This window comes from Anser brachyrhynchus (genome assembly GCF_964034855.1).
Source record: "Anser brachyrhynchus genome assembly, chromosome: 2".
Taxonomy (NCBI): domain Eukaryota; kingdom Metazoa; phylum Chordata; class Aves; order Anseriformes; family Anatidae; genus Anser; species Anser brachyrhynchus.
In genome coordinates this window covers 35,208,782-35,222,215 of record NC_137695.1, presented here as the reverse complement: position 1 = coordinate 35,222,215, position 13,434 = coordinate 35,208,782, and the positions used below count along the sequence as shown (strand labels likewise).

Below are 13,434 nucleotides of genomic sequence, written 5' to 3'. Positions count from 1 at the left end.
CCCTCCTTAGGGCAGTTTTGCACTGCACTCTGGGCAGGATGCCCTTGGAAAGGGCAGAGCTGGTGTTGTGTTTGTGGAATGCACTCTGAGGTTTCTTAAGTAACAAAAGTCAAACTCTGTTTTCTCTATAAAATTTTGTATAAAATTCAGAAAAAGCTAAGGGTGGGGAAAAAAAAAAAAAGGATTTAGCCTGTAAAGAATATGCTGCCTAAAGCCTATGTTAAGATCATGTATGGCAAACAGTGCAAAACAAGAAATCAAATTGACTCCTGCTAATAAATCTCTAATTGGGCCTTATTGTTGAAGCAAATAAATGAGGGAATTAGCCAGTCTAGTTAGCACCCTTTGGGTTTGCTGTTTGGTACTGATGCTGGAAGTGCCAAGTTGGCACTCAGAATCCAGCCTTGCAAACATGACCCTACTTTTACCTTTTCCTGAAACGTTCTGTAACAAAACAGGGCTCTCATCTCCTTTTTCCCAAGTGATGGGCTTTCCTCATCATACATTTTCTAAGAAAAAGAAAGGAAACATCATAATTTCCACTGGATTTAGCTTATACCTGAAACTTACTTTTTGTTTTCCAGACTGTCCTTTCTGCATTGCCCTTCCTTGCATCCCATTTTCATTTCTCTTACTCATCCTTCCTCTCCCTCTCCTTGAGCAGGTAAGACTGCACACCTCCGTGACACCTGGATTAGAAAGCTGTGCCTTAACGAGGCTGAGTGCTAATGCCAGCTCACCTGATTTCGCAGGCTGTGGATTTAACCTAGCTGCAAGGGTGCAAGGAGTGCTGCAGCAGCAAAAGCCTCATCTGTACCTCCTGCACTTTCTCTCTGCTACATGCACTTTGTTTTGTTTTTACAGAAACACAGCTATTTTCTCCGCAGTGATGGTGAAAGACCATGTTGTCTGCTCTTCTATTGTACAGACTCTTCCCTGTTTTAGCCACTGAGGTGATCAGGTAAGTGCTCCAGTAAGGGTTACTGTCTCACCGCTGCCAGGCCAGACAGATTTATCTTCATTCAGAGAAAATTAGGTTTGTCTCCCCTCCCTCTGTGTATCTTACACTCGTGCATGCACTCACACACACACAGAAGTTTCCTACCTGTTCTTTCTCATGCCTCTGGGCCTGATTGTCACACCAGCAGGCCACAGCATGGAGGAATTTCGCTTTCCTGTACGCTTAGATTTGTGCAGTGACATCCGGCAACACGAAGGACAGCCAAGATCCAAAGCAGCCCCCACAACCTGCTGTTTGTGGCTGACAAGCTGCCCCGTGTTTTGAGAATGTCATTCTTTTTCACCTGGCCTTTTTCACCTCTGAAATGAGCCCAGCACTAACCACAGGAATATCCCTCCCTCAGAGGCCGCTATGCAGGCCTGTAAGAGCACCGTCAGGACTCTTCTGCCTGTGTCTGTTCAAGGAGGCCGGCGCAGCTGATCTGCAAGGCCTGGGGCCTAATTCTTCAACATGAGTGAAGCTAGATGGAAACTTCTTCCAAACACTTCGGGTCACGCAGAAGTCAGAATGGAGAAAACATTTGCTGTAACTGGTAGCAGAAGTAGGCGGAAGGCAACCCCGAACTGCAGTTAAGTGCATGTTACGAGATTAGCGATGCATATCAAAAGATTCAAAGACTGATGCAACCTGTATGGTTTCTGTCAGAGCCCCAGTTTTGGCTTTCCTCTTTAGAAAATAAATGTTTCTGTATCTTCATCAGTGGAAGATTTTAAAAGAAGAGCGAAGCAGGTGTCAGGAATAATCCCCATACCATCCCTGCTGCCAGTGTCCTTGGAAGCCAGGACGGGACTGACATTTTCCTCTTTTAATTATGTTCGTTTTCATTTTCTAGCTGTTCATAAGGAAGCCATTAGCCTGGAACATATGCTGGGGCTGTGGAAAATTAACCCCAGCCGTGTCCAGGCTCCAGCAGATGGGTGCTGCTCTGCACAAGCTGATGCATTTGTTACTGACATCCCGTCCTGAAGCTGAGGGCAGAAGGCTGAAAGCTGGATATGCCCTGGAGATCAGTCTGTCCTGCCTTCCTCGGGGTTTATCTTCTTAGGCCTTTCAGAGATGGATTTACGGGGGGAAATCAGGAGGAGTGTAATGCCCCTCATCTGTAAGTACCATAGTGTGTTTCGTATCTTGAGGCAGGGAAGTGACCATAGCATCACTTTTTCTCCCAAAGCACCATCATAAGTGGTTTATAACTAACCCTGAGCTATGGACAGGTAGATAGGATACCTTTGGAAAATCCTGACTACCTCCTACTCCCTGTCTTCTACCCCAAAGCATGTAACATAGTTTCTTGAACCAAGGCAAATCTGCGCTGGCTGGAAACTTTTACCCCAACTAAAGCACAGGTTGATCCCTATGTTGGCAGCAGTGGTTTGCCCTGAGAACATTAGTTTGTGTGCTGTTGATCTAGGGCGGCTACCTCCAGGCTTTCGCCTTGAAATTTTTATCTCATGGCGTGTTTGGTTAGTGCTTTTGCCCTGGTTTTACCTGTTCTCTGAATTATATTACGCAGTCTCCAGTGCTCCCAGTACAGCATGTGGCTGTAATTTGCCCAAGACTCCTTCCGTCCTGTCACTCCAAATGCTCTTTATTTAAATTAAGGCTGCATTTCATGGGGAAAATCAGCAGTGTTATGGTGAGTCAAGCAGAAGTATGAGGTCAGTCGGCATATCTTAACAAGACAGAAACCTGTGTGTTGAAGATTTTATCAGGCTAAATGCCTTTGGTTCAATTTAGGGCACTCTTTCGCCAAGGACTAAGTCCCTCAGGATTAAGGACCACTTTAGTCACATTAGGACCACTTTAATCCTAAATGAGGACATCCATTTGGGGCTTTAATACACATTGGCTTCCCGTGGTCAGGTGAATTGGCTTAACTTGCTGAGTGTCCCCTTGCAGACAAACCCTAATTCTCCTTTGTTTTGCATTTTTGCAGTGTCCTACAGCAAAGGACTGCTGCGTCACACCTGCTATGCCACGTGTCTAAAATCCTCTTTCCTTCCCTAAGTCACTGACTCATCCCTCTCATCAACTCTTGACTCTCTTTGCAAAGTTTTGTAGGCTGCAAGCTATATAAAGAAACAAATAGTGCTCAACTGTATTAGCAAGCAGCCTGAAGGTTTTTTGTTTTGATTTGTTTGTATTTTTTTTTTCTATGCAATGTCAGAAAACAATTTGCCCCATCTTCAAACTTTCTGAAACATTTGACTCACATTCCTGAGTTATCAAGACTTCTTCATGCCGCAGAATTACTGCATATGCCGGTACGTTACTCCTTCATTCACTGCCTTTTTTATTCAGAGTTGATCGCTTTTTCAGAAACGCTATAGATGATGTTACAATTAGCTTATTTCACACAGAACTAGCACATTCATCTACTCTCTCACTGTAATTAGAGAGAAAAGTAGCACATCTGAAAATAAATAGCCCAAGCATGAGGTGTTTTTGTGGAACAATACAGAGCAAGTGGGTGGACAGGAATGTGGAAATAAAGCCAGGATTCTGAGTGGCAAAAATTGGCTTATCTCCATTAGCTTGCTAGAGCTACAATCGCGTGAACCCTCACATTTGGTGATAAGCTATGAAATGATTAAAAATGCGTAGTATAAGGAGAAATGTATCCTTCTAAGCTGTTGTTTCAGAGGACTTCTGCTGGCAACAGCACAGCTTAGAGACAAATGGTCTAAACTTAGGCTTCTGTAGTTGCCCTTCTGGCTGTAACCCACAGGGCCTTACGTCAGGGGAACCACACAAAATGGAGGGTCTCTGTGACAGATGGAGTGACTGGAGGTGCACAGGAGGTAAATGAAGAGAATTCTCCCTGTTGGAGTGATCTGAGCGACCTGGAGATATGATGACTCAGACTGACAGCTTATGACTTGTAATTTATGCCATGGAGTAGTGGAGAGAGAACAACATTGAAAAATTCCTTGGATTTTCTCCTCCTCTTGCTAGCACAGCTGGTTCTTTTCCTGACTTAGATACTGGAGTGCTTTTTTTCAAAAATGCCAACACTTCTTTAGAAAATTTGGAATGCAGGTTCCAAATTCAAGGTGCTGCTGGAAGTTGTATTCCCATCCTGACAGTCATCACTAACTTGATATCGCAATTCTCCCACGCCACAGCTTCTGTTTATAGTTTCTCACAGGCAGCTTTCTAGTTTGTGTAAATTGGTTGGCCTTCCTTGGCATCTTCCAGATCATGGACAGTACTCAATAAACAACCATGCACCTAAAATCTGTTTTAGCCATCATTATGTTAGCACTAATAGGAGAAAAGCAGATCCTTGTGATCCAGCTTCCTAGTGTAGTATCCATGCCTAGAAATGTCTCCTGAAGCGAGAGCTTATCTGCTTGTTTAGTGCTGTTTAAGGGAGTCCGGTCATTAAAATGTATCAATCTTTACTTGAGAATTTTGTTTGTCTTTTCTATTTCCCTGTAAGTCAAAAGATTTCAAGACAGCTACCATACCCTTAGAAAAACCTCATCACTGCTGTGCTATATTTATAAGTCAGAAGTCTGCTAAGGCCTTTTTTCCATATGACTCTCCAGACATGCTCTTCCACTCTTGCATTTATTTACTGTTTTTGGCTGACAGCAGCTTTTCAACCTGCTTAATATAGCATGTAAATATCATGAATTTGCAGAATATGGAGAATCAAAGGAGAGAATTACGTCTTACTATGGCCTTCTTCATTTCTCAGGCTAATTAAAATGGTGCATGCTTCCGTTATTGAATTGGAAACAAGATTTTATTTTTTTTAATTTAGGTTAAGTTAAAAGGCTAAGAGTACTCCCACATACTTTCATAGGAAATATTATAAGCATGAATCATCTTCATTGCGTTTTCTTCCTTCTTGATGCTAGCGGTTGGGCTGGCAATCTCTCCCAGCAAGGATGTTGTTTTGTGTGCTCTTCCATTCCCTGACGCGTGTCTGATGGCTGGGACTGTGACCAGTACTTAGTTTTCAGAGTTGACAGCTCAGTTTCACACTTAAATTGCTCCTGTCCAGCAATCTGGAGGACAAAGAATTCATGCAGAGCACTGTTGAACTGTTAGTGTAAGGACTATCATTAGGACATTGTTGGGAAGCAAGACATTTCTATCTTTTTCATATTTGATTTATCTAAAACGGCTCATTTTTCATTTATTATTTAATGAAGTACATCAGCAAGATTATTTGGTGTAGCTAGCTCAGGCTCCCTACAATGAGTGATACAACAGTCAGCAGTATTGTCACTGACCACACAGGAAGACCACAAGAGCACTAGTAAGGACCAGATGTTGCTCAAAATTGTTAACGGTGATAAAGTTGAGATGTCTGTGACCTTTCAGAGAATATCTGTGTCTTGGGGGAGGCTGAGATGGGAAAAGTCAGAATTAAGAGCCTGAGAACTTGCATGGTGCCTCCCCCCTCAGACAGGATGGGCTTTCTGGGCTCATCGCCCAGGGAGAGCCATCAGGGACTGCCATCACCACTTATCTGCAGACAGAAGGACATGAGTAATGCTTTGGATGTCACTCTGCACCTCTCCTGCTGAGGTGCTGCTGCAGCAGAGACACTGACACCCTCTGGAACCCAGGGTGGCAGTGGCAATGCTATCCCACTGCCTCGCAGACAGACCCCTGGCCATGAGAGACACTGTGGCCTTGGCTAAAAAGAAATACAGAGCTCAGCCTGAGGACTTTTCATCCTAGATATTCGGCGATTCTTCTGTTATTTGGAGCACCTTCCATCTCCAATCCTTTCATGGGTTCTCCCTTCTATAGGTACTCACTGTCTAGTGTATAAGGATGCTAAGTCTGCATGCTTCTTAGTGATCTATTCCTCTTAGAGAGAGAAAGAAAAAGTAGGGGGGGTTCCTGTTTTTTTGTTTGTTTGGTTGGTTGGTTTTGTTTTTGTTGGGGTGGATGGTTTACTTTGGCTTGGCTTTTTTTACTTTCATATCTTAAGGGGAAAAAAAAATATTTGTCCTTTGGCCAATTCCAGACAAAAGGGATGGCTGGCAGAGATATCAGAGTTATGAAGGTCTGACAGGTGACTGAATTGGGGCAGGAAGAGGGGAGTTGCAGGGGAACTCATCTGAGACTTGTCTCTCTTATCCATAACTGGATAATCACTGGCTATGCCTGCAGCTCTCCATACCCTGTGCTTGCTCTTGCTCAGCAGGAAGCCTGAAGGCTGTACGCAGGGAACATAAGGAGTGCTTTGGGTGTTGGATGAACAGGTCAAGGGACTGTAAGAGGAGCCTGAGGGGGAGGATTTAGGGCAGGCTGGGGGCAGTGTTACAAGAAACGCAGCTGAGAGTTGGATTACATGTACAGATTAGTGCTCAGGACAATGAAAACACATTTGTGAGGCATCAGGCTTAATTTGCTTTACTGCTAATGGAATAAGTTGTTTCTCCTGTTAGCCCCAATTATTGTTGCTTTGTTTTTGCAGTGGCTCCCTCATCAGCCGTGACATGAGAGGCAGACACAAACTTCCAGGGCCACTTGAAATTCTCCCATGGCAAAAAATGGCGTTTTCTAGTAGATGAACAGCTCCCTGACAACTGCAGGAAGCAAATGGAAGAGTCAAAGCGTGTGTGCGTGTGTGTACATGTGTGCATGCCAGCAGCAGACCTCTCAGGGCAGTGATCTGTGCAAATTAGAAGCAGAGGTACCTAACGAGCCAGCCCAATTTAGCAGAAAACTTATCAGAAGCGTGGTGTTTAGCACCTTCTCTTACTCTTGGCTTTTGATGTGTTTAGTGTGGGTGTTCTGCAAACGTGAATAGGCTTTATCAAGCTGTGACCTTGGAAGAGCTTCTTTTATGCAAGAAACCAGGCTATGCTTGTGTAAAAGTCACTAGCAGTTCACCACGAAGTTATTTGCCATTTGCTTAGTGAATGGAGTGTTGTTTTTTTTTGTTGTTGTTGTTGTTTTTGGTTTTTTTTTTTTTTGTTTCCACTTGGCAGAGTGCCTAGTTCAGTTAGTACCAACCACAGACTAAGTCTAGATCTGTTACCTACTTCCAGGAATAGCGTTTGCAATGCTGTTCCCTTTGTGAAGGTAACTGTGTCACCCTTTGGCAGTTCAGCTTTATGTGCTTGTAAGACTTGAGCTTTACTGAAGTTGTAAAGTAAATGGCAACAGCAACAACATTTCTGTGAGCCTCAAGGAAAGTGGTGGGCTGCTACAAAGTGAGAAGACTTGGGATAATAAACCCCAGGCTTCCAGAATCCATGTTACTCATCAGGTATGTGATCTGATGTATAGTACAATGGCACTCTGCAAGGACCTGAATAAGGGATTACTGTGCTTTGTCAGGGAACAGATGGCAGCTGGAAACCCTGGTTTCAGAGAACAAACCCGATGCTTTGCACACTAGTCATTTCACCAAGCTGAAAGATGCTGCAACATTATTCTTTGCAGACAGGCAATGGACAGTCTGCAGACAACGATCCAAAGCCAAAAAGGAGCACAAGTTTACTCTGCAGAAAGAGGAAGACCATACTTTATTATTATCCTAATCTAGGACTGTAAAGAACTAGCTGTAAAAAGTGAAATAGAAATTACCTATCTAACCAGTAACACTCTCCTTTCCTTCGAAGAATTACACTAGGGCCAGAGTCCTTGCTGCTTTGTCTTGTTCCACTCGCCAGGAAGTTTTAGGAACTCTCTGAGAAGATAATTGGTTGCAGCTTTTATGATTTTACCACTGGAATGTTGTCAGGAGAAAATATATGCCTGGAGATGCTGCAAGGTACTGTGCTGCTAAAGAAAGTGGCTCTTTGTAAGTGAGGAATTAGAGATGTCTCATCTCAGCTTTGTTTGCAGGACTTTGTTGAAAATGCTGACAAAAGGATACATCTACACAGACAGCTTAACATGCACATGAACTACACATTTGATTATCAGAAAGAGTTGTCAGGTATTTATTGTGGAGACCGAGGAGAAAGGAGAAGCAGATTGCTAATACAAGACTAGTGCTTGTTACCCAGCTAAGCTTAATGATGTAAGATGTAAGCTATGATTGCAAATCTCCAGTGCTTGATTTACACCATGAAAGAACTTGGGCTCAGTCATTCAAAAGTATGTCACTGTTAGAAGTGGGCAATTTGTTTGAGAAAGACGTATTGCTAAAACTCAGCAGCATGCTAATCAATTTTATTGCATTGTAAATCAATTGTATTCCTGATGAATTGTTTCTGATCACACACATTTTAACAGGTTGCAGATAACTTAGTACTGATGAGTTTCCATATTAATTTTTTTTACTAGGTCTGGAAAACATCCTTCAGGGTCCCAAATATTTAGAATACCAGCAGTTTTGGGAAACTGACCAGAGTTTACCTTTTATATTGCATTACTGTGCTTCATGTGCCTACTTTCAAGGTTAAAACTGTTGAAGTTCCTCTCCAAGAAAAAGCTGTGATGTGACAAAAAGCATGTCGGACTCATGCATTGGAGTGCTTTGTGTCAGCTGAGAAATCTTTGGGGAAAACATTACTTTTGACAATATCGTTTTTAATCTTTTGTATCACAACAGCAAAGACACATAAAATGTCACAAAAACAGACACCGTCTCTAGTCTAGGAAATATCAGGCTACTATCTAGCTGATAGGTAACCAGCTGGTAGATAACCAGACACTGTGGCCACAGGTAACTGCGAGCAGCAGCACAATAACAACGTTAGTACAAAGCATGGGTAGAACTTGGCATCAGCTCATACAAACAGATTTAATAGCAGGCGACTCTGCAGTACAAGGCTCTGCAAACTAGCGTGACCTTAACCCAGTAAGACCTAGAATTCATCCCCGTGAGATCACAGATAGATTGCTTCCAGATTCAGGCTGGATCACATGGAGGCCATGTAGCTGTCTCTGCACAGACAGCATGGCTACCGTGCCCCACATTTAATTCTGCCCCAGATAACAAGGAGGATATTGCCATTGCTTTGGTTTTATAAGGGTTAATAGCTTGCCTGTATTTCATGCAAGCTAAAAAAGACAAGAATGTCTTGATCCGATGGCTAGGATGGCAGCATTTTACCAGAAGTCTGCTCTGTACTTGTAATGCTTCATCCCAGTTTTTATTAGAGACTCTTTTGCCTTTTTCTTCTTTTGTATATCTAGGAGCTAATTTCCATTTGCAAAGTTATTTCAGCTGGATCAGATAGCTAGGCTTTACGTCTTTTAAAATGGCTGAAAATTATTTACATCTATTCATTGTGAAAAGAGCCCCCAGAGTGCTGGGCATTCACAGCAGAAAACTATTTTTAGTCCATTTTCTTAAGGAAACAATGTCGACTCAGCCAAGTTGTTTGTTCCCCCATCTATCAATTTAGTCCTAATAACTATGAACCTGCAGACCGATTTCAGCCAGATTTGGCAAATTTGCTCTGTTCCTGCGAATCATGTAAAAATGTGTGGTTAGATAGAAAGAACCTATTATTTCCTTCATGATGCAGGGAAAGCAGGAAGAATTCAGCCATTGTTTGCTCTTTTGGGTGAGAGCAGGCTGGCCCGTTAGGCTGTGCTACTAATTGACCAGGTGCAGAGCTCAAATACAGCTACAGCACATCTGGCCCCTGCCTGGCCTGGCAATTAGTGCACCAGAGTGAGGTGAGACTACTGTAGGAGAGCCGAGGGATGTGTGGATTGATGAGGGGGAAGCTAGGGTTATTGAGCGAGGCTTTGTAGGAAATACGTAGAGAAACAAATCTGTAGGAGATCAGGCTTCATTAGTGCTGCTGCCCGCGAAATACCGTCTTCTCTTTCCCTCTGGAGCATCTTACTCTGAACTTTTTTGCCTTTTATATTCAGAAATCTCACCTGTATGACTCAGATCTTTTCAGCTGGCGGTTTGAAGATGTCATTGCCATTCAGCCTACACTTGCTGGATAAAAATGACAGCCACCTTTCTGGGCACCTCCTCCCTCAGCTACTTTGGGAGCTCAGAATCCCAAGCAGCACGCTCCATCCTCCCCCCACACACATTGTCTGTGTCGCTTTTTGTCCTTTTTTTCTTTGGGGTAATAAATACTGAATATACATCTCACGCTGGAACTGGGGAACTTTTATGATGACAGTCATGATTTGTGAAAGTGCCAGCTGGCTATGTCTGGATCATTTCTCTTGTAAGATATAAAGAATTGAAAGCATGCATTAGTATGTACCTGCTAAAAAATCTGCTTTTCAAATTAAAGTTATCTAATCTCAGATACACACAGAAGTGACAGGATGGCCACCTGAGGAGGGGAGAGGGGAAGAAAGGGAAAATTAGAAGAAAACTAGTAAAAGGAATGTTTGTGACTGCACTTATGGTACATATGAGTCAGGTGAAGGACCGAAAAAGAAAAGGGGCAGATGAAATAAGGGACTGGAGATGCAAACAACTGCACAGGAAAGCAATGTGGGTTGTCTTTCCAAAACACCTTTAAGTTTCACACCTTCTCTGTAGCATCCTTTTGTTACCAGACAAAGGAAAGCCCAGAGGAATGCTGCATGGTATCAAATTGTTTTGTTTAGTACCTTTCATTCCCTTGTTACAAATCTTACCACCTTACTCACTTTTTGACATCTGCTGAGCACCTGGCAGATGTCTTGGATGAGCTGTCAGCAAATGCGCTTGCATGTTGGGCGCCACAAATTGATTTGACAGCTAAACCAGACAACTTAAACAAAAATTGGTTACAATCAAGACTGAAGTCTATCTTCTGCTTGCCAAATTAAAACCCTGAAAAGCGTAGGTTCATTTGACACAAATATTCCCTTCAGCCTCAGTGGAAGATTTTGCTTAGGAGAAAGGCAGAGGAAAATGTAATCTAACCCTCCAACATTACTGTTCCTGCTTCTGCAGTGAGAAAACACCAAGGAGGCGGGCACCCCAGCCACCTGTCTAAAATGTTTTCTGGGACAGCTGAATCAAACTTTCCTTGGCATACGACTAATTAAACACAAAGATCAGGTAGCGGCATCTTCTTGGGAATATTTTAATCATTGCCAGAGTCAGGGATTCATTCTCATTCTTTTTGCTCTAAGTAAACGAAACTCCTTACCCCACCCCCTCGGGCACAGCTTGTGCAGGAGAAGCCCTGACATCGCTCCATGAGATACGCAGCAAGGAGGAAGGTGAGCCGGTTCCCTGCACCTTTCCCAAGTGTTCCAGTTACAGCTTCACTTTTCTGAATCTGGCCTTGTACTGTGTCTGGCTGGGATGTTAATTTTCCCTGCAGCAGCCCATACAGTGCTGTGCTCTGCACTTGTAGCTAGAACAGCAGTGGTATCACACCAGTGTTGTGTCTGCTGCTGAGCAGTGCTGGCACCGCATCAGGACTCTCTAACCCTCCTAGAGGGTGGGCAAAAAAGTGAGAAAGAAACATCACCAGGGCAGCTGACCTAAACCAACCAAAGGGATACTCCATACCATATGATGTCACACTCAGCAATAAAAGGTGGAAAAAGGAAGAAGAGGGGAGGGGTGGGCTCTTGCAAAGATGTCTGTCCTCCTGAACACCAGCTACGTGCGTTGAGGCCCTGCTTCAAGGACGTGGTCAAGCATCACTCATTTGTGGGAAGTAGAGAGTAATTTCTTTCCTCTGCACTTCCACATAGCCTTCACTTGTTTTGTTTAGTTTTCCCTTTCCCCCTCCCTTCTCCCCTTTCCCTTTTTTCCCTTTAGTTAAATTGTTTAATTAATATTAATCTTTCCTTAATAATTATTTTTTCCCTTTAATTAAATTATCTTTATCTCAGCCCATGAGTTGTTCTTTCCTTTACTTCTTCCCCTCCTCTTCTAAGGAGGGGGAGTGAGAGAGAGGTTATGGTGTTCAGCTGCCTAGCACGGTAAAACCACCACAAGCCTTCAAATATATATATATATATATATACAAAAAAAAAAATACATATTTTTTTTTCCAGATGAAATCGTTTGGCACAGTCAGTTTGTATTTGCAAACAGTCTTGAGACGACAGCAGTCACACTGGCAGTTCTACAGGTGGTTTTTGGATAGCCTTATTACCTGTTCTTCTTAGGGCTTTCCCTGGAGGTTACCGTTCATTCAGAGCTCGCTGCATACATGTGCCACAGCCAACGTTCCTTCTATCAAGCCATATCTTCATCTTTCTCTGTCGGTATTTCCTTTACAATTATATTGCTTCCAAACATTTACAGTAACGTTATTAGATCCATCTGGTATTCATCATATTCCTCCCAAACTGTTCCAAACCCAAATAATGTGTATCACAAGCAAATTTTACTACCAGACCATTCATCCTTCCAGACTCTGAATAATACACTGAACACTGGCTCCAGCTTGGGTCCTTGAGGCATCTTGCTATTAACCTTTTTCCATTTTAAGAGGCAGTAATTTATGCTAGCTCCTTGTAGTCTCTCTCTCAGCTAGTTTTTAATTCATGACAGAACTTTACCTTTCACCTCTGATTCTCAGGTTCCTTTGCAGCCTCTTTGAAAAAGACTTTTTTGACAGTGTTTTCAGGCTCTAAATTAATTGCGTCCCCTCATTCTTCCTCAGCCATTATTATAATACTGCTATAATGTTTGTCTTAGAAAATGAATGCTTTTCCCACCTCTAGCAAGTGATTTTATTTTGGCTTACCAAAGCCAGTGCACAGGGGGCCTGTGTGCTTGCTTTCCTCCCCCTATCATTATGAATGTTTGCTTCCAGCCTATAATAGTCCCCCAACTGCCTAAGAAATGCACCTTTAATTCTTTACTTCAACAATGAACTCCATAACCTGTATGATTCCTAAAATCAACATGAGATCCCCTTTAAAGAGTGAATACGTTTTTCATTTTCTCCTTGCAAAGCAAATGTTTACCGTAACACATTACCTTGGCTCTTTGAGGTCAGATAAACAGCCCGTTTAATTCACTGTGCACTTTTCATTTTTAGGATGGGTTTTCCTGAATTCAGCTACTTCTTATTTTAGTTCTCACTAGATGATCTTGTGTCACCTGCTCCGGGTTATGCAACGTGATTTAATTTCATCTTTTCAAGCACATCTCCAGGAGGCTTTTGCTTGCATAACTTCTAAAAAAACAAGATAAAACCCCGAGTTCCCATTCCGTTACACTAACCAGTGTGATTATAGATGTACATAAACCATTCCATGTCTCTGCCAAATATTTTTCTTCTTTGGTTATGAATGGGGAAGTTTCCAGTTTTCAAGATTTTAAAATAGACTTGGTCACTCTTTCTTCCTGCAAACATCTACAGAACAATGGCCTCATTTTTTTTTTTGCTATAGGATTTGCTTAACTTTTCAATATTTTTTAATTCCATGGGAAAATACCTGCTTATTAAAATAAAAATCTTAGCTGGTAAATCCATGTCTATTTGTATACAAAAGGCAGATTTTAAAAGTGGATGGTTTTCAAACCTTGTAGAAATATTCCTTTTCCA

General features: G+C 42.5%; 1 long non-coding RNA gene across 3 annotated transcripts; it reads left to right on the top strand.

Moving 5' to 3' along the window:
* Window positions 1-695: 695 nt before the first annotated feature.
* Window positions 696-6,726, top strand: LOC308188639. Of its 3 annotated transcripts, XR_013945663.1 has the most exons (3): window positions 696-961; window positions 3,189-3,285; window positions 6,465-6,726. It is a non-coding gene; the product is annotated as an uncharacterized lncRNA (long non-coding RNA). The 3 variants fall into 3 exon arrangements; XR_013945662.1 differs by lacking the exon at window positions 3,189-3,285; XR_013945664.1 differs by lacking the exon at window positions 696-961 and having other exon boundaries at window positions 2,149-3,285.
* The last annotated feature ends 6,708 nt before the right edge of the window (window positions 6,727-13,434 follow it).